The following is a 26,842-nucleotide window of genomic DNA, read 5'->3' as shown; positions in this document are numbered from 1 at the left end:
TCTCACCCTAAACCTACACTCTCTACTCCTGGACTCCTCAACCCCCTCAAACAGCCATAGGCTATCCAACAACTCTGGCAACATCTTTGTAAATCTTCACTGAGCCCTTTCAAGTTTCACAACATCTTTCTGACAGGAAGGAGACCAGAATTGCACGCAATATTCCAACAGTGGCCTCACCAATGTCCTGTACAGCTGCAACATGACCTCCCAACTCCTGTACTCAATACTCTGACCAATAAAGGAAAGCATACCAAACGCCTTCTTCACAATCCTACCTATGTGCGACTCCACTTTCAAGGAGCTGTGAACCTGCACTCCAAGGTGTCTTTGTTCAGTAACACTCCCCAGAACCTTACCATCAAGTGTATAAGTCCTGCTCACATTTGTTTTCCCAAAATTTAGCACCTCGCATTTATCTGAATGAAAGACCATCTGCCACTTCTGAGCCCATTGGCCCATCCGGTCAAGATCCTGTTTTAATCAGAGGCAACCCTCTTCACTGTCCACTACACCTCCAATTTTGGTGTCATCTGCAAACTTACTAACTGTACCTCTTATGCTCGCATTCAAATCATTTATATAAATGACAAAAAGTAGAGGACCTAGCACAGATCCTTGTGGCACTCCACTGGTCACAGGCCTCCAGTCTGAAAAACAACTCTCCACCACCACCCTCAGTTTTTCTACCTTTGAGCCAGTTCTGTATCCAAATGGCCATTTCTCCATGTAATCAGAGAGATCTAACCTTGCTAACCAGTCTCCCATGGGGAACCTTGTCGAACGTCTCACTGAAGTCCACATAGATCACATCTACTGCTCTGCCCTCATCAATCCTCTTTGTTACTTCTCAAAAAACTCAATCAAGTTTGAGAGACATGATTTCCCATGCACAAAGCCATGTTGACTATCCCTATTCAGTCCTTGCCTTTCCAAATACATGTACATCCTGTCCCTCAGTATTTCCTCCAACAACGTGCCCACCACCGACGTCAGGCTCATTGGTCTACAGTTCCCTGGCTTGTCCTTACCACCCTTCTTAAACAGTAGCACCACATTAGCCAACCTCCAGACTTCCGCAACTATTTTAAACTAATTGATATAAATGTCTCACTAAGAGGCACACAAATCACTTCCCTCACTTCCCACAGAGTTCGAGGGTACACCTGATCAGGTCCTGGGGATTTATCCACCTTTATGCGTTTCATGTCATCCAACACGTCCTCCTTTGCAATAAGGATGACTTTCAAGATATCGCCAGTTTTCCCTACATTCTATATCTTCCATGTCCTTTTCCACAGTAAATACAGTTGGAAAATATTCTCTTAGCGTCTCCCCCATCTCCTGCGGCTCCATTTCCTCAATTTCTTTAATCATCCAGCATCCCCTATACCTACCATCCTTTCCTTTCACCCTAACAGGAATATACTTTCTCTGGACTCTCATTATCTCATTTCTGAAGACTTCCCACTTTCTAACCATCCCATTGCCTGCAAACATATGCGCCCAATCAGCTTTTGAAAGTTCTTGCCCAATACCATCAAAATGGCCTTCCTCCAATTTAGAACTTCAACTTTTAGATCTGGTCTATCCTTTTCTATCACTATTTTAAAACTAACAGAATTATGGTCACTGGCCTCAAAGTGCTCCCCTAATGACACCTCAGTCACCTGCCCTGCCTTATTTCTCAAGAGTAGGTCAAGTTTTACACGTTCTCTAGTAGGTACATCGAAATTTTGAATCAGAACATTTGCTTGTACACACTTAAATTCCTCTCCATCTAAACCCTTAACGCTATAGCAGCCCCAGACTACGTTTAGAAAGTTAAAATCCCCTACCATAACCACCCTATTATTCTTACAGATAACTGAGATCTCCTGACAAATTTGTTTCTCAATTTCCACCTAACTATTAGAGGGTCTATAATGCAATCCCAATAACGTGATCCCATTTTGAAATTTCGAATTGTACTCTACGTCCCTCTATATTCTTCATGCAGATCGATTTTGTGTCTGAATGCTTCTGCAGTTTCCATTTGAATCTCTTATTGATGCATCTTTTCATTGCATTTAACATTACTATAATAATATTAAACCAACATACTGCAGATTGTGGTGATTTAAAGTACAAAACAAAGTGCTGGAGAAAGCAAGTATAGTAGAGTCAGTGGACAGAGAAACAGAATTAACATTTCAGTCCAATCTGTCTCTCGTTCAGAACTCCACATTCAGTTTCTGTTTCTCTCTGCACTGACCCTACCAGACCTGCTCTGTTTCCCCAGCATTCTCTACTTGTATTTATACAATTGTTGTCTCATATTCCTGTTTACCATCACCATGTTTTTTCACATCACTAATCACTGTCATAGACGCATACAGCAACTTGAACATGCCAGCCATATTTCCCAAACTGAACAAGTCTTAGGAGCCTGCATTTACTCCATAACCCTCTGACTGTTTCCTATTCATGTTCCTGTCAAATGCCCTTTAAATGTTGTCGTTGTATCATTTTGTCTGGCAGCTCGTTCCATACACGACCCTCACTCTGTGTGAAAATGTTTCACCTCAGGTCCCTCTGCAATCTTTCCCTCTCACCTTAAACCTCTCTGTCTAGTTTTGAACTCCCCAACCCTAAGGGGTAAAAAACTCTTTGCTGCTCACCCTATCCACGTCCCTCATGATTTATAAACCTCGATAAAGGTCACCCTTCAGCCTCCAAAACTCCAGTGAAAAACCTGTCCAGCCTCTCTGTGTAACTCAAACCCTCCAGTCTGTGTGATATCCTTGTAGATTGTTTCTGAACCCTCTCCAGTTTAATAATATCCATCCTACAGCAGGGGGACGAGAATTGAACACATTGCTCCAGAAGTGTCCTCACCAACATCCTGTACAACCTCCTGAAACAGTCATGAAGAACATTTCAATCCGTTGTCATCTGGTGATATTTTCCTCCCAAGACCCTCCATGAAGACACGGTGTCCCCTCAATCCTGGGATTGTAACCCTTCACCTTGGGCAAGCTCAGAGACCTCTCCATTTCAGACTCAGGGGCGCGGGCTCCAGCAGCTTCCTTTCAGCCTCATCGCCCACGTCTTGTTTCCAGCAGATGCCTGTTTCCCGCTTGGTCTGAGCTCACAGCCTTTCTCCCCGGTGTGTGTGAGAGAGTGAGTGAGTGAGAGAGAAATATCCCAGAGGCAGCTCCGGCTCCAGATGCCCCACTTCCCAAACTCACTCGACCCTCCATCATGATGCCGCTCCATCACTCTCTTAAATAAATGGGGAAGAGGAGATAGAGAGTGCAGAAAGATCCCAGTCTTTCCCTTCGCCCGCCCAGAGCTGCCATTATTGTCATCAGAACCGTTCCCGCCATCTCAACCGTCACCGCCGCCCGCGAGCGCACATTCAAATTTGAATCTCACCGTCGCGCCTGCGCGAGAGCCCGAGCCAGAGCCTGCGCCCGCCCCAAACGGCTGGAGCCGAACCGCCCGCGAGCTCCCCCTCTCGGCCCCGCCCTGCCTGTGAGGAGGGCAGATTGCTTTCCCTGAAGGGCAGCACTGACACTAATGGGGGAGTGAGGGGGCTTTACAACATTGGGCCACTTTAATCCATTCCAGATTGAGATAACACATTTTAAGTACGAACAGGCACCATGACGGTTTGGACCCCATGTCCACCTGAGAATTAAAAACCAAAAGAACTGCAGATGCTGGAAATCAGAGACAAAAACAGAAATTGCTGGAAAAGCTCAGTAGGTCTGGCAGCACCTGTGGAGAGAAATCAGAGTTAATGTGTCGGCTCCGGATGAGGAAGGAAATGAACCGCCTGGGTTCCTGAGAAATACCTTCGAGCTGTGTGCACTTTTACCACCGAGATCTGTCAAATCCGGGCCTGGTGCTGGGATTCCCTGGTGAAGTCTGAGGGCCATCCGGGGAACAGGAGCCTGGCCTGGTTCGGCTTGGTTCTGGATTCCCCTGTCCTGAAGGAAGGGGACACGCCTCATCCTCTTCTCTAGCTGAAAGCATTGGGCTTGAAAACCCCAGGCCCATGTGTCCCATTCTGAGCAAGGCCCAGGGACAGGGCACTCAGGGCCCAGGATGACTTAGGGAGGTCCGGGTTTGTCCAGCTCGACTCACACAGCGGGATCCATTTATTTGTGAAAAGAACAGACAATGAAGGGAGAAAGAACAGAGACTGGTGACGGGGGTCACTTGGGTGAACATTGGTCTGAGCCTCGAACTCCATCCTTGGGGATGGATTCTCTCTCATGTCCTGGTTGTGAGCCTGTCTGTTGTCTGACCAAGGTTGTGGGCTCAGGGACAGGAGAGCTGGAAAGTGGCTGAAGATGTTCCTGAAGGGACTGGATAAGGTGAGTGGAGCAGATTCACAAGTGGAGTCATGTTCTTTGGGAATAACATCGAATTGAAGCTGTGAGGTTTTTTAAGTGTTGGTGTGTATCTATCATGTAATAAGGGAAGATCTGTCTTTGTTGTTTAATCTGTCTGGTATTTCTTCCTGTGTTAAAATGGAACCAGTTGTGAGGTGGAGCAACCTCCTTGAATTCCTGCCTTGTCACTTTACTGAGAAAAAAGAGCAAGGGAGATCATTGACAACCTGAGAGAGGCCACTTCTGAGAGGAGACACTGCAAAGTGGCTCACCCTCGGCACTGACCACCCTCCCCGGAATGGGGCTTGAACCCACCACCTTCCCACTTCGAGGGGAGAGAGCTCGACCCATGGATGCCCCATCTCTCACTGCGCCTCAGGATGGGCACTTGGAATTCTCCAGCTATTAACAGGAACAGGATATTCCCGAGGTGCTGTTGCAGTGGGACCCTTTCCCTCAAACCCAAAGCCACCTGAACCCACCTCTGCTGGTGGCAGAAAGCACACCGTATTCCCAGGAAGTCTCACTTTCCCTGGCTGCAGGTTCCTGGAAAACACGCAGGAATCATGGGAGAGAAAAGCTGAGTCCTCACAGTAAGCGAGAGTGGGTTCAGCTGCTCCCCTGAGCTCAGTGCAATGAACCTGATCAATATCTTCCCCGATGCTAAAGAGAAACTCAGAAAGGAAATGGTCAGCTCACTCCCGCCCTCCTGTTATTTGGATCTTGCTGTGCGCAGAATGGGCAGACTGTCGCGCCACCTCAGAGTGATATCAAGCAACATCTGAACCTCCCCCACGACAGATGAACAATTCAGAGAACTGACAGAGTGATCCAGCGGGAGAGATGCTGGGCTCAGGGTTGGAGACAGTGTTCCTGTCTGTATTCCCATGTGGAGCTCTCAGATTGCAGAGGGACTGAGCAATCTCAGACTCTGGTGAAGGGCTTTTGCCTAGCACATCAATTCTTCTGTTCCTCAGATGTTGCCTGACCAGCTGTGCTTTTCCAGGCCTACACTCTCGACTCTGATCTCCAGCATCTGCAGTTCTCACTCTCGCCCAATCTCAGACTGTGATCACCTGCCAGCAGCTTCCTCTGATTTCTGTCTGCAGTCTCTCTCTCTCTCTCTCTCTCTGAGCCTCCCAAGCTGGCCCACGGTCAATACAACGGGAGGCTGTGGTTTCCCAGTTTTACCCTGAGACATCACTGCCTCACCTCGGTCTGCACAGGGGTGACAGGCAACTTGAGAAACTCAGCCTGAACAGCCCCATCCCAGCCCAGTCTGAGGGAGGTTGCAGGAACACAGAGGGGAGGGAGAGACCCTGCAGTTTATATACACCACTGTAAAAGTAGGGTTGTAGGTCAAACGAAGCAGACAATGCTGTTTAATGTGAAATAACAAAGCAGCAGTGAGAACAACAAAAGCAACAAAAGGGAACCAGCACTTTTCAGATAGAGTCTTATTCGTACGACATGGAAACAGACCCTACGGTCCAACTCATCCACACCAAGCAGATGTCCTAAATTAATCTAGCCCCACTTGCCAGCACTTGCCACACATCCATATTCATTCTTCCTATTCACATATCCACCCAGATGCCCGTTAAATGTTGTAATTGTACAAGTCTCATCCACTTCCTCTGGCAGCTCAGTCCATACACTCACCACCCTCTGCATGTAAAAGAAAATTCCCCATGGATCCCTTTTAAATTTTTCCCCTCTCACCTTAAACCTCTGCCATCTAGTTTTGGACACTCCAGCCCAGGGAAAAGACTTTGACTATTCACCCTATCCATGCCCTTCATAATTTTATGAAACTCTATAAAGTCCCCCTCAGGCTTCGACACTCCAGGGAAAACAGCCCCAGCCTGTTCAGCATCTCCCTGTATTCCCGGGATTTCCCGAGAGATTCCTTTGCCCTGACTCCCAGCGGCAGCAATTTATAACGAGGAAAGCTCTGTTGTAAACGGGGCAATGTCAAAACATCAAATGACCTTCCTCTGAACAACAAGGAAGAGCTACATTTGTGTAGCGCCTCCACCAGCGGCAGGCTCGGTGACGTGTTTCCCTCCCTTCCCCCCCCGCTCTCTCACCTGCTCGGGCTGCTCTGGCTCGGCTCCACATCGGAAGTAGATGACGAGCAGGGCTGTGGTGGGCACTGACAGCCCCAGGCTCAGGAAGGTGCCGAGTACAGGGATCAGGTGGCCGCCAGCTCCGTCCACTCCCTTCTCCGAGTCAGGCATGGGGCTGGGGGAGCTCTCCTGGGGGTTCCCATTGTCAATTTGACTGTCCTGTCTCTGGGGTGGCTGTCTACATCCCCAAGGTAAGCACGAACTGCTGGACCTTCGCTGGGCTGAGGTAGCTATCCAGCTCCTCACTGGGGTCATTTACCCGCTCTGGTGTCATTGAGCCAAGGCAAGGGTCCTCACTGTCCAGTTCTGTGTCTGACAATGGGACTGTCAGAGGATCACAGCTCTCGGTTGCCTGTAGTTGTGGGGCAGTGGGTCCCCCCTGGTTCTCACTGGGTGGAGGGTGGACTTCGGGGGGTCCGTTGTTTCCTAGTTGGGAGGTAATGCCCTCCTCTTTACCGACGGTGCTCTGTCTCTTCTTCTGGAGGTGATGGCCTTCTGTGCGTCCATCTTCCCCCTCCGAAGAGCTGGCCGTTCCTCCCTCGTGCAGCTGTCTTTTCCCCCTTTGCTGGGAGGCTTTGGGGGCCTGGCAAGATTTCCTCTTCCTGTTTTTAAAAGGTATCCACTCCTCCGCCTGCTTGATCACCTCCTCCTCCATTTCTTCCATCTGTCTGGCTAGAGCTAGGATCAGCTGCTGTGTCTCCCCGCTGGCTGCCGCCTCCTCCACTCCAGCCTGTTCTTCTTTCTGGGTGTCACCAGACTCCGTTTCCCTGCTGTCCGGGTGGACCTTACTGGTCTTTGGGGGTCCACGGCTCACATTGCCACCTCCAGCCATCTGTGCGTAAGTGGGGCCCCCACGTTTTGGGCAGGTCTTATACATGTGGCCCGCCTCTCCGCACAGGTTGCAGCTCTTTTCTTCCTGGCAGTCCATAGTCAAGTGACCCTCCTGTTTGCAGTTCCTGGGGGAGCTCTCCTCGACTGTGGGTGTGGGGAGGACTGTCTGCTCTGAGTGTCTCACTCCCTCTGGTAGGAGCAGCCGAGCAGGGCTGGGGGCTGCCCTCTCTCCCTCTGTGTGTGAGACTGTGCTGTGATCTCTCTCTCTCTCACACACACACTCACACACACCCCCACACCCAGACAGACACAGAGACTGTGAACTCCTGGAGCTCTCCGGCTGTCAGTCTGTTTCCTAATTCTCAGCTTTTACATCTCCGCCCACAGCTACTCTCGCCAATCAGCCTTTTCTGACTTTTCTTCCTGGGTTTCAGTTTCAGCCTCCCTCTTCCTTGAGCCTTTCCTTTCTTTCCCTGATACCCCTCTCTCTCTCTGACACTCCCCATTTCGCCCCCCCACTCTCGCCCCTGACAATCTGTGGGGTAAATCATTTGGCCCTTTCAGACCCAGGTAAGCCAGGCAGCTTTGTGTAAAACTTGCCCCCACATTTCCTCCTGTTAAATGTGTCCCTGAAACATGACCATCTCTGGTTATATGATAGTATGGAGGCCATTCAGCCCCCCGCACATGTTTTTTTAACAATGATCAGTTCGGACTACATTCACCAGAGTTTCAAAGATCAAATGGGGATTTCGTAGAGATAGAGTCATAGAGATGTCCAGCATGGAAACAGACCCTTCGGTCCAACCTGTCCATGCTGACCAGATATCCCAACCCAATCTAGGTCCACCTGCCAGCACTGGGCCCATATCCCTCCAAACCCTTCCTATTCATATATCCATCTCAATGCCTTTTAAATGTTGTAATTGTACCAGCCTCCATTACTTCCTCTGGCAGCTCACTCCATACAGTCACCGCCCTCTACTGTACATGAAAAAGTTACCTCTTAGATCCCTTTTAAATCTTACCCCTCTCACCTTAAACCTATGCCCTCTAGTTCTGGACTCCCCCAAAATGCCCCTCATAATTTTGTAGACCTTTATGAGGTCACCCCTCAGACTAGATGTTCCCAATGACCAGGGAGTCCAGGTCAAGGGCATTACAGTTTAAAGATACAGGGTAGGTCATTTAGAGTCAGAGAGTTATACAGATGTGCAGTACAGAAACAGACCTTTGGGTTTAACTCATCCACGCTGGACAGATATCCTGAATTAATCTAGTCCCATTTGCCAGCACTTGGCCCATATCTCTCTAAACCCTTCCTATTCATATACCCATCTAGATGCCTTTTAAATGTTGTAATTGTACCAGCCTCCATTACTTCCTCTGGCAGCTCACTCCATACAGTCACCGCCCTCTACTGTACATGAAAACGTTACCTCTTAGATCCCTTTTAAATATTACCCCTCTCACCTTAAACCTATGCCCTCTAGTTCTGGACTCCCCCAACCTAGGGAAAAGACCTTGACTATTTACTCTATCCATACCCCTCATGATTTTATAAACCGTTATAAGGTCACCCTTCAGCCTCCGACGCTCCAGGGAAAACAGCCCTAGCCTATTTAGTGTCTCCCTATAGCTCAAATCCTCCAACCTTGGCAACGTCCTTGTAAATCTTTTTTGAACCCTTTCAAGTTTAACAACATCCTCCCAATAGGAGGGAGACCAGAACTGCATACAGTATTCCAAAAGTGACCTCACCTATGACCTGTACAGCCTCACCATGACCTCCTAACTCCATTACTCAATGCACTATCCAATAAAGGAAAGCATACCAAATGCCTTCTTCGCTAAATATCTACCTGCAACTCCATGTTCAAGGAACTGTAAACCTGCACTCCAAGGTCCCTTCCCCCAAGTGTATAACTCCTTCCCTGATTTGCCTTTCCAAAATGCAGCTCCTCACAGTTGTCTAAATTAAACTCCATCTGCCACTCCACAGTCAATTGAACCATCTGATCAAGATCCCATTGTACTCTGAGGCAACATTTGTCACTGTCCATTACACCTCCCATTTTGGGGTCATCTGCAAACTTACTAACATTCCTCCTATGTTCACATCCAAATCATTTACATAAATGATGAAAACCAGTGGACCCAGCACTGATCCTTGTGGCACAGCACTGGTCACATGCCTCGAGTCTGAAAAACAACCGTCTCCAATCACCCTCTGTTTTCTACCTTTTAGCCAGGTCAAAATCCAAATAGCTAGTTCTCTCTGTATGCCATGTGATCTCACCTTGCTAACCAGTCAACCATGAGAAACCTTGATGAACGCCTTCCTGAAGTCCATCTAGATCATGTCCACTGCTCTGCCCTCATCAATCCTCTTCGTTACTTCTTCAAAAACTCAAACAAGTTAATGAGACATGATTTCCGATGCTCAAAGCAATGTTGACTATCCCTAATCAATCCTTGTCTTTCCAAATACAAATGAATCCTGTCATAGAGATGTATAGCATGGAAACAGACCCTTCGGTCCAACCTGTCCATGCCGACCAGATATCCCAACCCAATCTAGTCTCACCTGCCAGCACCCGGCCCATATCCCTCCAGAACCTTCCTATTCACACACCCATCCAGATGCCTTTTAAATGCTGTAATTGTACCAGCCTCCACCACATCCTCTGGCAGCTCATTCCACACACGTATCATCCTCTGTGTGAAAAAGTTGCCCATTACGTCCCTTTTATATTTTTCCCCTCTCACCCTTAACCTATGGTCTCTAATTCTGGACTCTCCCACCCCAGGGAAAAGACTTTGTCTATTTATCCAATCCATTGCCCCTCATGATTTAGTAAACCTCTATAAGGTCACCCCTCAGCCTCCGACGATCCAGAGAAAAGAGCCCTAGCCTGTTCAACCTCTCCCTCTTGCCCAAAACTCCAATCCTGGCAACATCCTTGTAAATCTTTTCTGAACCCTTTCAAGTTTCACAACATCTTTCTGACAGGAAGGAGACTCGAATTGCACACAATATTCTAACAATGGCCAAATCAATGTCCTGTACAGCTGCAACATGACCTCCGAACTTCTGTACTCAATGTTCTGACCAATAAAGGCCCTCAGGAATTCCCCCAATAACTTGCTCAGCACTGACATCGGGTTCATTGGTCTATATTTCCCTGGCTTTTCCTTAACACCATTCTTAAACAGTGACACCATGTTCGCCAACCTCCAGTCCTCCGGCGCCTCACTTGTGGCTATTGCTGATCCAAATATCTCAGCAAGGGGCCCAGCAATCACTTGCCTAGCTTCCCACAGAGTTCTCAGTTACACCTGATTAGGTCCCAGGGATTTATCCACCTTCATGCATTTTAAGACATCCCACACTTCCTCCTCCGTAATATGGACATTTTTCAAGATGTCACCATCTATTTCACCATATTCTATATCTTCCATGTTCTTCTCCGCAGTAAACACTGATGCAAACTTTTCATTTATTATAACCCCCAACTCCAGCGGTTCCATACATCGGCTGCCTGACTGATCTTTTAGGGCCTTATTCTCCTGAGTTACCCTTTTGTCCTTATTGTATTTGTAAAATCCCTTTGGATTCTCCTTAACCCTCGTTACAAAGTTATCTCATGTCCCCTTTTTGCCCTCCTGATTTCCTTCTTAATTATACTCCGACTGACTTATAATCGACTAAGAATTCACTCAATCTCTGCTGTCTTTACCTGACATATGCTTCCTTCTTATTCTTGACCAAAACCTCAATTTCTCGAGTCATCCAGCATTCCCTACCAGCCTGGCTGGAACATACTTTCTCTGGATTCTCATATCTCATTTTTGAAGGCTTCCCATTTTCCAGCCGTCCCTTTATCGTGAACATCTGCTCCCAATCAACTTTTGAAAGGTCTTGCCTAATACCATCAAAATTGGCCTTCCTGCAATTTAGAACTTTAACTTTTAGATCCAGTCTACTCTTTTCCATCACTATTTTAAAACAAATAGAATTATGGTCGCTGGCCCCAAAGTGCTCCACCACTGACACCTCAGTCACTTGCCCTGCCTTATTTCCCAGGAGTGGGTCAAGTTTTGCACCTTCTCTGGTAGGTACATCCACATACTGAATCAGAACATTTTCTCGTATACACTGAGGACTGAGGAGAGGGGAAATGCCTTCACACAGAGAATGGGGAGGCTGTGGAATTCACTACCACTGGAAGTGGCTGAGGCCAAAACATTGCAGGAGAACTAGCCATTTGGATACAGAACTGGCTCGAAGGTAGAAGACAAGGAGAGGCAGTGTGATGGAGTTTAATTTAGATAAATGCGAGGTGCTGCAATTTGGGAGAGAAATCAGAGCAGGATTGATATACTTCATGGTAAGGTCCTGAGAAGTGTTGCTGAACAAAGAGACCTTAGAGTGTAGGCTCATAGCTCCTTGAAAGTAGAGTCGCAGGTGTATAGGATAGTGAAGAAGGCAGTTAGTTTGCTTTCATTTGTTGGTCAGAGCATTGAGTATAGGAGTTGGGAGGTCATGTTGCTGCTGTACAGGACATTGGTTCAGCCATTTTGGAATATTTCATGCAATTCTGGTCTCCTTCCTATTGAAGGATGTCGTGAAACTTGAAAGGGTTCAGAAAAGATTTGTAAGGATATTGCCATGGTTGGGAGGTTTGAGCTCCAGGGAGAGGCTGAATAAACTGGGGCTGTTTTTCCTGGAGCGTCGGAGTCTGAGGGGTGATGTTATAGAGGTTTACAAAATCATGAGGGGCATGGATAGGATAAATAGACAGACGGTTTTCTCTTTAATAGGGGAGTCCAGAACTAGAGGGAGGAGGTTTAGGGGGAGTGGGGAAAGATATAAAAGGGACATAAGGGGCAATATTTTTACACAGAGGGTTATTTTTTAGATTAGATTAGATTACTTACAGTGTGGAAACAGGCCCTTCGGCCCAACAAGTCCACACCCACCCGCCGAAGCGCAACCCACCCATACCCCTACATCTACCCCTTACCTAACACTACAGGCAATTTAGCATGGCCAATTCACCTGTCCTGCACATCTTTGGACTGTGGGAGGAAACCGGAGCAAACCCACGCAGACACGGGGAGAATGTGCAAGCTCCACACAGTCGCCTGAGGCGGGAATTGAACCCAGGTCTCTGGCGCTGTGAGGCAGCAGTACTAACTACTGTGCCACTGTGCCGCCCACATGATATGTGTATGGAATGAGCTGCCAGAGGAAGCAGTGGAGGCTAGTGCAATTCGAACATTTAAAAGGCATCTGGATGGATATATGAATAGGAAGGGTTTAGAGGGATAAGGGCCAAGTGCTGGCAAATGGGTCAGATTAGGTTCGGATATCCGGTTGAGTTGGACTGAAGGGTCTGTTTCTGTGCTGGTACATCTCTCTGACTCTGTGATTCTAAGGAGTTAGATATAATTCTTAGGGCTCATGGGATAATAAGACCTTAAGGTATAGGAGCAGAATTAGGCCATTCAACCCATTGTGTCTGCTCCACCATTCGATCACAGCTGATACATTTCTGAGCTGGAGAAAGTGTTGCTGGAAAAGCGCAGCAGGTCAGGCAACATCCAAGGAGCAGGAGAATCGACGTTTCGGGCATAAGCCCTTCAGGAAGTAATCCCTTCCTGAAGAAGGGCTCATGCCTGAAACGTCGATTCTCCTGCTCCTTGGATGCTGCCTGACCTGCTGCACTTTTCCAGCAACACATTTTTCAGTTCTGATCTCCAGCATCTGCAGTCCTCACTTTCTCCTGATACATTTCTGAACCTCATTCTCCTGCTTTCTCCCGTAACCTTTGATCCCCATTACTAATCAAGAATTTATCTCCCTCAATGACTTGGTCCCCACAGCCTTCTGAGGCAATGAGTTCCCCAGAGTCACCACTCTGTGGTTGAAGAAATTCCCCCTAATCAGTGCTAAAGGGTCATCCCTTAGTGCTGTGCCCTTGGGTCCTCGTCTCTCCTGCTCAGAGATACATCTTCACTGAGATCAGTTCAGAATGTTAAACTGCATGTGGATCAAAGGGTATGGGGAGGATCTGGGAACAGGAGACTGAGTTGGATGAGCAGCCATGATCATATTGAATGGTGGAGCAGGCTGAAAGGGCCAAATGGCCTTCTCCTATTTTGTTTCTGTTTCTCTTAAGATCATGACTGTTCTGATTCTATCCTCTCATCCATGTCCCTGTCTACCCACGATAACCTTCCACTCCCTAGCTGAACAAGAATCGATCAGCCTTTGCCTTCACACTATTGAAGGGCTCTGCTTCCAGCTGTTTTTTCAAGGAGAGATTTCCAAAGGTTCACATCCCTCTGAGAGGAAACATTTCATCTCAACTCTGATTCAAATGGATGACTCTGATTTTTATTGAGTGACTCCTAGTTCTAGATTCTCCCACAAGTGGAAACATCAATCCCACACCCAACCTTTGAAGGTGCTTTAGGATCTTTCAATCAACTCATCTCTTTTCTTCTACCCTCCCGTGGATACAAACCTAGTCTGCTCAATGTTTCTTCAGACGATAATCCACTCATTCCAGCTATTAGTCTGGTAGACCTTCTGTGAACCATTCCAATGCATTTACATCCTTCAGCACAGGGATCAATACTGTAGACGATACTCCAGATGTAGCCTCATAAACAAGCTCTACAAGGTCGCCCTACTGTTAAACCCCAAAACTGACCCTAACAACAAAGGCTAAAATTCTGCTCCTTGCTGAAGCTGGATGCTAACTCTCTCCATTTCATGCACATGTCCTCTCAGACTCCTCGATGCTGTACTTTATTGGAGCCTTGGCCTATTTAAACAACAGTCTGCTTTCTGATTCTGCCCCAGCCAGGCCCTGAGTTGTCCTGAACTCACTGGTCCCTGTCATTCCAGCATTTCGATCAAACTCATTCCCTCTCACTGCTGTAGTTGAGCAAAGACTTGATCACCCGTTCATATCCAACGGATCAATAGATTCATTGATCAAGTAGCAGATAGGACCATTCAGCCCATCAAGTCTGACCCCCACTTTCATATCAAATCATAGACTATTTCGGTCCAGAAAGAGGCTATTTGACCCATCATGTCTGTCCTGGCCCCTGAAAGAGTGACCCAGCTTGTCCCATTCTTGACCTTGTCTCTAAATTCATCCCTTTCATCTCGATTTCCAGATTTCATGAAACCTCCTATTGATTCTGCCTTCACCACTCCCTGAAGCAGCACATTCCAAATCCTAACAACTCTCTGGGGAAAGAAGTTTCCCCCATCTCACTCCAAACTTTCTTGATGACAATCTTGAAATTGTGGGGCTCTACTTACTGACACACCAACGAGTGAAAACAGATTATCTGTCTTCCCCCTGTCAAAATTGCTGATAATTTTGAACATCTGAATGAGGTCCTCTCTTCATCTTCACTGTTCCAAAGAGAAGGAGCCCAATCTCTCTAATCTTTCCTCATGTCTAAAATCCCTCATTCCTGGTATCATTCTCATAAACCTCCTTTGCACTCCCTCCAAGGTTTTAACAGCCTTCCCGAAGTAAGGTGTCCAGAATTGAATTGAACACAATACCCCAACGTGTTTGACCAATGTTTTGTAGAGGTGTAGCATCACATCCTTGCTTCAATACTCCATGCCTGTGTCTATAAACCCAAGAATCCCATAATAATAATATGGGTTCTGAATAACTGTTTCGACTTGCCTGGCCACCTTCAGAGAACCATGTACGTAAACCCCTCAGTCCCCTGCTCCTGTACTCCCCTCAGAGTTGTACCATTAAGCCTGTATTGTCTCTCCATGTTTCTTCGACCAAACTACATGACCTCACATTTCCCTGCATTGGAATTCACCCGTCAGTCTCTCTGTCCATTTGGCTAAATTGTCAATGTCACTTTGAAACACCTCAGAATCATCCTCACAATTGACTGTTCTCCCCAGCTTAATATCAGAAGCAAATTTAGAAATATTGCCTTTAACACCCATATCGAAAAATCAGAAAAAGCAAAGGATCTAAAACCGAACCCTGGGAACATCCCCATCTCCCCCCGCATTACCCCCCGGTTACCGACCGCCCGCGAGCGCCCCCTCTCGGCCCCGCCCTGCCTGTGAGGAGGGCAGATTGCTTTCCCTAAAGGGCAGCACTGACACTAATTGGGGGGGCGGGGGATAGTGAGGGGGCTTTCCAACATTGGGCCACTTTAATGGGAATCACTTTCCATTCCAGACTGAGACATTGCATTGAAGTTCTAACAGGCACCGTGATGGATTGGGACCCGTGTCCATCCGGGAATTCTTGGTCTCGTGAGGTTCCCACTGCACCGCCATCTCCCCATTACAGGGGCACAGGAACAGGAATAGGCCATTCGGCCCCTTGGGTCTGTTCTACCATTCAATGAGATCATGGCTGAGCTTGTCCCAGGTCCATGTTCCTGACTTAAGCCCGAATCCCGTAACATCTTTGACCCAAAAACTGCATCTCTTTCAGATTTAAAATGAACAATTTATCCAACAGGAGGAGATCACGTGGCTTTAGGTGTGGGGGCGGGGAGAGATAATACATTGTGATAGACAGGATGGAGCAGTTGGGAAGGATAAACTTTACGGACCAGCAGCTGTTTCCTGTCCTGTTCCAGACTCAGATGGACTTTCATAAAAACCGAAAGAACTGGGAATGGTGGAAATCGGAACTAAAACAGAAAGTGTTGGAAAATGCTCAGCAGGTCTGACAGCATCCGGGAAATTCTCCAGTCTCCTCCCACAATCCAAAGAGATGCCGCCAGATCTGCTGAGCTTTTCCAGAATTTCTGTTCTCCTCGAGTTTGTCTGATGTCCTTTTGGGGTAACAGTGCAGATACTAAACTTCTCTGCCATGATGCAGGCTCAATGTGCCAAAAGGTTCGACCTCAAGAGGACAGCAAGAGGGAAACCTGCAGGAAAAAACTCAGGAGAAAGACAACTACTTTCAGATGGTCCATTGTTTGGGAATATCGCTCGGATTAGCGGGAGGAGCCTGCACACTGCAGTGGGAATGGTGCGAGAGACCAACAGTTGGGTTAATCCCGCAATCCAGTGGGGGAGGCTGCACTGGAACGGATCCTTCCACCACATCACAAATCCTCCCCTTTCTGGTTGTTACTTTTCTCACCTTTCCCCGTCTGTGTCAGATTTCAAATCAGATCTATTTTTCACCTTTTCACAATTTGGCAAAAGGCCACAGATCTGCAAAGTTATCTCTGTTCAAAGATGCTACTTGATTTGCTGAGCAATTGTAAACCTTTTCTGATTTTATTTCGATGTTGAGTATCTGCAATATTTTACTTTTGGGCTATGATCGCGCATGAATGATATGTGCCTGCAGTACCGGTGACTGCCAGCTGGTGGCAATCCTACACCACGAATGTCATCGCGTTTAGAAATTACAGTGACGTCTGTGACCTGCACCTTCGTCCTTGAGGATTTCCTGCACTCTGTCTGTGATGTCTTTAACCCTGGCACCAGGAAGGCAACACACCATCCTTAAATCCTGCCTGCTGCCACAAAACACCCTGGTCAGTTCCTCTCACTATGGAGTCCCCTCTGACCACGGCTCTGTGCGATATCTGACTCTTCCACTCTACCTCCACGCCAACTTTTGATTGACAGATCTTTTCCCTCGGGTGGGTGAGTCCAGAACTAGAGGGCATACGTTCAGGGTGAGAAGTGAAAGATCTGAAAGGGAACTAAGGGACAACATTTTCACGCAGAGTGTGGTACGTGTATGGAATGAGCTGCCAGAGGAAGTGGTGGAGGCTGGTACAATTACAGCATTGAAAAGGAACCTGGATGGGTATATGAATAGGAAAGGTTTGGAGGGATATGGGCCAAGTGGTTGCTAATGGGCCGACATTAGGTTAGGATATCTGGTCGGCATGGATGGGTTTGACTGAAGGGTCTATTTCCATGCTGTATATCTCTATGATTCTATGACCAGAGCTTTATAGAGCCTCAGAAGTACATCTCTGCTTTTATATTCAAGTCCTAGTTGATTAATAAGGGAAGAGACATAGATGTCATGTACATGTACTTTGGTAAGGCATTTGATAGGGTTCCCTATGGTAAACTGATGGAGAAGGTGAAGTCGCACGGGGTCCAGGCTGTTCTAGCTAGATGGATAGAGAACAGGTTGGGCAACAGCAGACAGAGAGTATTAGTGGAGGGGAGCTTCTCAAAACGGAGACCTGTGACCAATGGTGTCCCACAGGGATCCGTGCTGGGATCACTGTTACTTGTGATGTACATAAATCATTTGCAGGAACGTGTGGGTTGCTTCATGAGCAAGTTTGCAGATGAAACTGAGATTGGTGGAGTAGCAGATAGTGAAGGGGTCTGTCAGAGAATACCACAGAATACAGACAGATTGGTGAGTTGGGCAGAGAAATGGCAGATGGTGTTCACTCCGGACAAATGCGAGGTGATGGATCTTGGAAGATCAAATTCCAGAGAGAACTATGGAATAAATGGAAAAGTCCTGGGGAAAATTGATGGACAGAGAGATCTTGGTGTTCAGGTGCATTGTTCCCTGAAGGTGGCAACGTACATCAGTAGAGTGGTCAAAAAGGCATACGGCATGCTTTCCTTCATCAGACGGGGTATTGAGTACAAGAGTTGGCAGGTCATGTTACAGCTGTTTCAGACTTTGGTTCAGCCACATTAGGAATTCTACGTTCTGGTCCCAACATTCCCGAAAGAATGTGGACCATGGCTAACTATGAAGAGAGGTTTAAATAGATTAGGATTATTTTCATTGAAAAGATAGAGGTTGAGGAGGGCCCTGATTGAGGCCTAAAAAATCATGAGAAGTAGACACAGGATGGACAGCAAGAAGCTTTTCCCCAGAGCGGAGGATTCAATCACTAGGGGTCACATGTTCAAAGTGAGAGGGGCAACGTTTAGGGGAGATATGTGGAAAGTTCATCAGGCAGAAGGTTGGGGGTTCCTGGAACACATTGTTAGTGGAGGTGGTAGGGGCTAGAAAAACAACGTCATTGAAGATGTATCCAGGTCGATACATGAATGGGGAGGGAACACAACAACACAGAGCTTTTGAAATTAGGTGGCAGGTTTAGACAGAGAAGCTGAATCGACAGAGGCTTCGAGAGCTGAAGGGCCTGTTCGTGTAAATTTCTTTGTTATTTGTTTGTCTCAAAGTAAATGCCGACATTGCATTTGCCTTCAAAACTACTGACTCAACCTACAAGTTTGACCTTGAGAGAATGCTGGACTAGAACTCCCAAGTCTCTTTGCACTTCAGGTTTTCAAATGTTCTCCCCATTTAGAAATAGTCTATGCTTCAATTCTTCTTTGGGAACAGGAAGAACAGCCTGAACTTCAGTTTGACCCGCTATGATCGGTGTAATATAGACCTCTTTATCATATTCTGTAAATGCAATCTTGTGGGTGGCACGGTGGCGCAGTAGTTAGCACTGCTGCCTCACAGCGCCAGAGAGCCCGGTTCAGTTCCTGCCTCATGTGACTGTCTGTGTGGAGTTTGCACATTCTCCCGTGTCTGCGTGGGTTTCCTCCGGGTGCTCCGGTTTCCTCCCACAGTCCAAAGATGTGCAGGTTAGGTGAATTGGCCATGCAAGATTGCCTCCAGTATTAGGTGAAGGGGTAAATGTAGGGGAATGGGTCTGGGTGGGTTGCTCTTCAGAGGGTCGGTGTGGACTTGTTGGGCCGAAGGGCCTGTGTTAATACTGTAAATAATTTAATCTAAGAGATGCCTTTTGTTTGTTGATTAGAGTAAAACTCCAATATGTAATAGTTTCTTTGATCTGCTCCTGTTCCCTGCACTTGTGAGAAAACACATCTATGGAAAGACATTTCTAGCAATAAAGTATAAATTTTAAAATTAAAAGAAATCTTGTGCTCTCAAAGCAGATTGCGAACCTCCCACAACCCCGAGGGCAGTCTCATAACACAGCAATACCAAAGCCCCACAAAGATCAGGTCAGATGGAGAGACACCACCAAGGACATCGCTCCCAGGACAGGAACAATGGAAGCCCCTTACTGTTTCAGAAGAGACATTCTCACCAACATGCAAAGAGCTGGAATCTCCTGATCCCATTGATACTGTCAGGATGTTGCATTGTATCGAGATTCAGGACATTCATCCGATAACTGTTTTTCAATTATCATCATTGTAACGAGATTACTCCATTTCCAGATACATTGTATCTTTCCCCATTTTCATTAATCTTTTTGTACAAGATTCCTATAAAACCTGGCTTCATCCTCAGCTCGAGAAAGGGAACCCTTGATCTCCCTGTACAGACTGTCAGTTCTGTGTCAGACTAGTCAGTTTCTCTTCCAACGATATCGCTTGGAATAAACAGCTTGTAATAATTCACCCGATCTGGTTTGTGTGCTCTCTGCCTTATTGGGCTAATTTCTCCCACAGGTTCGGTATGGCCTTGTTGGGGCCGAAAGGCCTGTTTCCACACTCTAGGGAATCTAATCTAATCAGATATCTATCTTGTGTTTCAACGATCATAAGCACATCTCATTGGTAAAACACGTTCCGTTATTAGTGTAAGTAAGCAAGTCCCGTAAATCAAAGCCATGTGGAAATGTTTACATTGGAATCACAGGCGACTGTTTTTCAAAGCAACAAAGGGTGTTGAAAACATGGAACGTGCAGCCAGAGAAGATGGTGCTCTCAGTTTAAGCTCACATCCAAACAATGTTGAGAAATCTTTACTTGTACCTGGCACCTTTAATCTTAATCACTTGGACTAAATAGCTTGTCGATTTCACCCGATCTGGTTGTGTGCTATCTGCTTTATTGGGTAATTTCTCTGCAGTTCCGTGCTCAGCAGCCTGAAGGAAGAAGATGGCTCGATAACGTCATCTTAGGCTGACGTCATGAGGATCAGTAAATCCTTCTATGCCAGTCTGTATGACGCGAAGCCGACCGACAGCGTGGCCTCCCAGTCGTTCCTGCCCTCTATCACAGAGGTCTTAGACGACAGAAAACAGGACAGGCTGGACCAGCCGCTATCTCTGGACGAGCTGACCAAAGCCCTTGAGTCCTTCGAAAAGATTAAAACTCCCGGAACTGACGGCTTACAGATCGAGCTCTATCCCGCTCTGTGAGACTTGATTGGCCAGGACCTGCTGGAGGTGTATGTCAGTATGCTTCAGGCAGGTACCATGAGTGAATCCATGAGGAAAGGCATCATCACCCTCATCTACAAGCGGAAGGGAGAGAGGGAGGAACTCAAAAATTGGAGACCAATCTCACTGTTGAATGCAGATTACAAAGTTCTGTCAAAGGTCATCGCCAACCGGGTCAGGTCTGTCCTAGGGTCGGTGATTCACCCTGACCAAACCTGTGATGTACTGGGGAGGAAGATCGCTGAGGGTCTCGCACTCCTCAGGGATACGATCGCCTACGTGCAGGGCAGAGGGTTGGATACCTGCCTGATCAGCCTGGACCAGGAGAAAGCCTTTGACAGGATATCACACAGGTATATGAGAGATGTTCTCTCAAAAATGGGCTTTGGGGAGGGAATCTGCAATTGGATCAGACTGCTCTACACCAACATTGTTAGCGCAGTCTCAATCAATGGGTGGGAATCAGATAGCGTCCCAGTCAGATCTGGAGTCAGGCAGGGCTGCCCTCTCTCTCCTGCCTTGTTTGTGTGTTGCATAGAGCCATTTGCCGAGTCCATCAGGAAGGATGCGAGCCTGAGAGGGGTGACTATTCCTGGCAACGGAGGCCTGCAGGTTAAGGCCTCCCTGTACATGGATGAAGTCGCCGTTTTCTGCTCGGATCCGCTGTTCGTGCGCAGGCTCATGTGCATATGTGACCAGTTCGACCGGGCCTCGGGGGCCAAGGTAAACCGAGGCAAGAGCGAGGCCGTGCTCTTTGGGAACTGGGCCGACCAATCCTCGATCACCTTCATCATCAGGGCCGACCGCCTGAAGGTGCTGGGTATTTGGTTCGGAGTGGCTGGGGCGTGCGCCAAGTCTTGGGAGGAGCGTATCAGCAAAGTGAGGCAGAAACTGGGCAGATGGAAGCTACGGTCTCTCTCCATCACGGGAAAAAAACCAGGTTATCAGGTGGGAGGCACTGTCATTGCTGTTATACGTGGCACAGGTCTGGTCTATTCCCAGAACCTGTGCCACTGCAGTCACCCGGGCCATCTTCCAGTTTATATGGAGATCAAAGATGGACTGGGTCTGAAGTGACTCGCTGTATAAAGATCTGGGCAACGGGGAAAAAAATACACCCAATTCCATCCTGACCCTGATGGCCACCTTTGTGTGTGGCTGCATCAAGCTGTGCATGGATCCCCGGTACGCAAACACCAAGTGTCACTATGTACTGAGGTTCTACCTGTCCCCGGTGTTGTGTAGGATGGGCCTGGCCTCGCTGCCGCGGAACGCTCCAAGTAGTTGGACCGTTCTGTATCACCTGTCCATCGTGGAGAAGTTTATGAAGAAAAACACCTTTGACCACAAGTCCATCAGGAAGTGGTCAGCACGTAGTGTCCTTGATACCCTTCGGGAAAAGGAGAGGGCGGGTCCTATCGAGCGGTTCCCTGAGCAGACTGTCAAAGCCATTTGGCAGAATGCCTCATCGCCAGAACTTTCCAACAAGCACCAAGACATGGCTTGGCTGGTGGTGAGAAGGGCTCTGCCGCCTGTGAGATCCTTTATGCACGCCCGGACTCTCAGCCGCACCGCACGCTGCCCTCAAATCGGCTGCGGGGGGGACGAGACTGTCACACACCTCCTTCTGGAATGTGCCTATGCAGAGGAAGTCTGGAGAGGAATGCAGTGGGGTTTGTCGAGGTTCGTCCGGACAGCGCCGTGACGCGGGACTCCGTGCTCTACGGCCTGTTCCCCGGGACTCACACCGAGACGAACATTAACTGCGCCTGGAGGATCATCAACTCGGTGAAGGACGCTCTCTGGGCGGTCCGAAACCTGTTGATCTTCCAGCTGAAGGAGTTGACCCCGACTGAGTATTGCAGACTGGCACATTCCAAGGTCCAGGACTACGTGTTGAGGGACACGCTGAAGTTTGGGGCAGCTGCAGCCAAGGTGCGGAGGGGAAAGACCACCATGTGAGATCGGCCTGCCTAAAGAAGACCAGGGGGCCCATGCAGTCATTGGGCTCTGCTGGCGCCTCAGCTGAATATGTAATGGCACAGAGCTGTATATATGAATGATTACTCTGTCTCTGTCTACCAAGAAATGGAATATTTACGGATGTAGGGCAGGACCAATTGTACAGATCATCAAAATATTTTATGACTAAAGTATATTTTTGAAATTAAAAAAACGTTTGTCGATATTAGTCGACATCTCCTTTGTCTCTGAACAGGGTAAGCGAACCTGACATTTTAAATATAGCCCAATTCGAAGCTGGCGGCCAGCCCTGTCCCAGCCAGTCAGACCAGAGAAAGGCTGGATTGGAAAGCCCTGCTAGATTATGTTCAGGCTCTTAGCAGGAGCATTAGTGTTACACACACCCAGGTCAGAGGTTGGAGCAAAACATTGCCAGGGTGGGATGGATCTTTGAGAATGCTGGCGGCCTTTCCTTGACAGCGGGTCTGATAGATGGATTCTACAGATGGGAGGTTGGCCTTTGTGATTGTCCGGCGGAGTTCACCACACTCTGTAACTGTCTCCGATCTTGAATGGTACATGCCGTACCAGGTGGTGATACATTCAGACAGAATGCTCTCGATGGTGCACCTATAAAAGATGGCAAGGGTATTTTCCGTCATGCCCAATTCCCTCAGCTGCCTGAGAAAGAAGAGACATTGTTGGGCCTTTGTAACCAGTGCATTCATATGAAGTGTCCAAGAAAACTTGTTGTGGATGACCACTCCCAGGAGCTTGACACTCTCCACTCGTACCACCTCTGTGCTGTTAATGTGTAGGGGGGGGAGGCATGAGTAACATCCCACCGAAAGTAATAATGAGTTCCTTGGTTTTGCCGGCATTGAGAGCTAGGTTGTTCTCAGGGCACCATTTTTCAAGGTCTTCCACCTCCCCATCTGTGACCAATTTTGTCGCCAACTGAGATTCAATCGACTGTGGTGATGCGACCAGCAAATTTGTAAATGGCATTAGTCTGGTATTTGGCGATGCAGCCATGGGTATACAGTGAGTACAGTAGGGGACTGAGTAGGCACCCCTGGGGGGGGCTCCAGTGTTGAGTGTTGGTGAAGATGAAATATTGTCCCCAGTCTTCACTGATTGTGGCCTGTGGGTCAGGAAACTGAGGATCCAGTTGCAGAGAGTGGGGCTCAGTCTGAGATCACTAAATTTAGTAATCAGTCTCGAGGGAATAATAGTGTTGAAGGCTGAACTGTAGTCAATGAGCAGGAGTCTTACATAGCTGTTCTTGGTGTCAAGATGTTCTAGGGAGGAGTGAAGGGCAAGTGATGTGGCACCTGACGTGGATCTGTTGGTCCAATAGGCAAATCAGAGTGGGTCAAAGAGTAGTGGGGAGGCTGGTGTTGACTAATGCAATGACCAGCCTTTCAAAGCATTTCCTGACCGCCAATGTTCGGGCCACAGGGCAGTAGTCATTGAGACATGCTGCACGAGCCTTCTTAGGCACAGGGATGATGTTGGCCCTCTTGAAGCAGGCAGTGAGAGTGGCTGGCTGCAGGGAGAGCTGGAAGATGTCGGCCTGGTACTCCATCTGGTCCCATCGCTCTCTTTGGATTCACACGAAGGAAAACTGATCTGACCTCTGATGCGGTGACTGTTGGGATAGGTTCATTAGGACTGGTCGGAATAGGTGTTACCTCTCCACCGAAATTCTGCTCAAAGCGAGCATAGATGGTGTTGAGACGATCTGGGAGGGATATGTCATCGTCTGCTATCTTGTCCCTTTTTAAAGAAAATACAGCTCTTTTGGGATTCTGAAAACAGCATTGGCCAATTGAATGGCCTGCTGGGAAAACTGGATAACTGAGGTTGGATCAGGCCAGACCAACAGGTATGCACACCTGTTACCATGATTGATGATATGGAATAGGTTTTAATAGGACAGTGGGAACTGTGGTATGAAGGCAGGAAGCTTGCAGCATTCACTTGGATCAAGTCAGACAGATATACAGGCCATTCAACTTGATTGATTGTATCGGTGTTGACAGGACAATGCTGCAAGGTTTCGGGTGGAACAGTAGATCTGAGTTTCAGTCGAACTGCTATTGGGACAGTTCGACTCCTCGGGTCCGCTCAGTCAATAGGGAAATTACAATATCCAATGCTGTCTTTTGTAACAGTCTTCCCGAGATAGAATGTCAATTAACATCAAGTAACTAATTTATGCTAATTACATTCTTACACCAAACAGATAACTAGTTCAAAGCCCAGTCTTGATGAAGGGTTAGACCCAAAATATTGTCTTCTCCACCTCCTGATGCTGCGTGGCTTGCTGTGTTCTTCCAGCCTCCTGTGAAATAAAACAACTCCGATCAGAGGGGTTCCCTCACACACTCCAGAGAGAACATTAGCACCAAGAATCAGAAACCTTGGGAGCAGGAAGAACAGCCTGATCTTCAGTTTGTCCCACTATAATCAGGGTAGTATAAACCTCTTTATCACCCTCTGAAAATGCAATCTTTCACAAATAAGAGATGCCTTGTCTGATGCTGGATTTGAACCAGGGTCTCTGGTGCTGTGAGGCAGCCGTGCTAACCACTGAGCCACCATATATATGTAAAGACATTTTAATGAACAAAGGATAATTTTAAAAATTAAAAATTATCTTGCGTTCTCAAAGACAGAGGGCACAGGCATTAAAGAACTGTAAAGTTGCTCTGGAAATGAGAAGGACAGGTGGGTTTTATAGAGGCCCTACATGGGAGTAGCACGGCGGCTCAGTGGTTAGCACCGCTGCCTCACAGCACCAGGGCCACAGGTTTGATTCCAGCCTCGGGTGACTGTGCGTAGTTTGCACATTCTCCCCATGTCTGTGTGGGTTTCCTCCCACAGTCCAAAGGTGTGCAGGTTAAGTGAGTTAGCCGTGCTAAAATCGCCTGAAGTGTTGGGTGCATCAGAGGGGAATGATTACTGTTCCAAGGGTTTGTGTGGACTTGTTGGGCTGAAGGGCCTGTTTCCACACTGTAGGGAATCTAATCTTGTACTTCAACCATAATAACCATGTGTCATTATTAGTATCAGTAAGCAAGCAAATCAAAGACAGATATGAAAATAATATTTACATTTGAATCACAGGAGACTGTTTTTCGAAACAACAGAGGGTGTTGAAAACGTGGAATGTACATCCAGAAAAGGTGGTGCTCTCAGTTTAATGTCACATCCAAAGAGCGTTGAGAAATATTTACTTGTTCCTGTCACCTTTAATTTTAACGGTGACGTCTCCTGAAGGAATTGATTTGCATGGTGGAACACAGAGGGGGGAAGATTGCAAAGCTGCAGTTTCACAAAAGAAGATTTGTTCAATTTGTAGGGATTAGGAAAAAGCGATTTCAAAATATCCTTTAAGTTTCACCAGCAAAGCTTAAAAATTGCTTTTATTCGCGTTCACCTCACATTGTAAACAGTGTTTGGTAACAGAGAGCTTCAAGTACATGAGCGATTTCTGGCGATTTGTTTTGGTGAAAGAGGAGTCAGTCTGAAGTGGGCGGGGAAGGGGCGGAGCGTCTTTGTTTCAGGACGAAATGCAAATTAGCGCAGCTTCTCAGGGCGCCCAGTGAGTGTCATATTCAGTGAAACATGAGCCTTTCCGGATGTTCCGTGATCCAGGTCAGAAATTGCGCTGTTTCACAGACAGGGAACCAAAGAGAGGTGTATTTCCGATTTTCGAACACGCAGTTAGTATGAGTGTGAGAGGTATGGGCTGTTGTTGGGTTTGAGCGAGTGAGAATATTGAGCATACTTACCTGGCAGGGGAGATACCATGATCACCAAGGTGGTTCTCCCAGGACGAGGCTATCCCATTGCACTTCGGGTGTGCTGACGCCTGCGATGTCCCCAAATGCGGGATACTCGACTGCAAAATTTGTGGTAGTGGGGGACTGCGTTCGCGCTCTCCCCTGATTTACAAACAAAAAACAGATCTATCAGTAGATGAGGCTCACTTATGCTTCATACGGCTCCCTATATCCCGCGTGTTGCGGCCTTGCAGCAGCGGACGTGTACTGCCTGCAGGATTTCCCTGAGGCAGGCTACTTCGATGTGACCTTCAGAAGCGTGAAGCAGTGCGAACAGCTCCTGAAGGTCTTCAAGGAGAAGGAAGGGGAGCCGCTGTTTTCCATCTTGGCGACCCCATTGTGTGTGCTTCCTGCACAGAGGAATCGGGTTGTTACAATCCATATGTACAACCCCTATGTTCCAGCGGCTGATGTCCTGACCTTCCTGGGAAGGTACGTCCAAGTTGAGGGAGAAGCCACTGATGTGATCGACCCCTTTGGGATCTGGACCAGTAAGCGGCAGGTCAGG

At 47.6% G+C, this 26,842-nt stretch overlaps 1 long non-coding RNA gene and 1 other non-coding gene across 2 annotated transcripts; both read left to right on the top strand.

Moving 5' to 3' along the window:
* The first annotated feature begins 3,527 nt into the window (after positions 1–3,527).
* LOC140455207 (uncharacterized) lies at positions 3,528–19,754 on the top strand. The gene is made up of 2 exons (XR_011952792.1): positions 3,528–4,364; positions 19,284–19,754. It is a non-coding gene; the product is annotated as an uncharacterized lncRNA (long non-coding RNA).
* Positions 19,755–26,275: 6,521 nt separating this feature from the next.
* LOC140455898 (U1 spliceosomal RNA) lies at positions 26,276–26,439 on the top strand. The gene has a single exon (XR_011953114.1). It is a non-coding gene; the product is annotated as a U1 spliceosomal RNA (small nuclear RNA).
* Positions 26,440–26,842: the final 403 nt, after the last annotated feature.

The sequence above is a fragment of the Chiloscyllium punctatum genome, chromosome 30 (assembly GCF_047496795.1).
Source record: "Chiloscyllium punctatum isolate Juve2018m chromosome 30, sChiPun1.3, whole genome shotgun sequence".
In the NCBI taxonomy this organism is placed as follows: Eukaryota; Metazoa; Chordata; class Chondrichthyes; order Orectolobiformes; family Hemiscylliidae; genus Chiloscyllium; species Chiloscyllium punctatum.
Note: the sequence above shows the minus strand (reverse complement) of the source record. Positions and strands in the feature narration are given on the sequence as shown.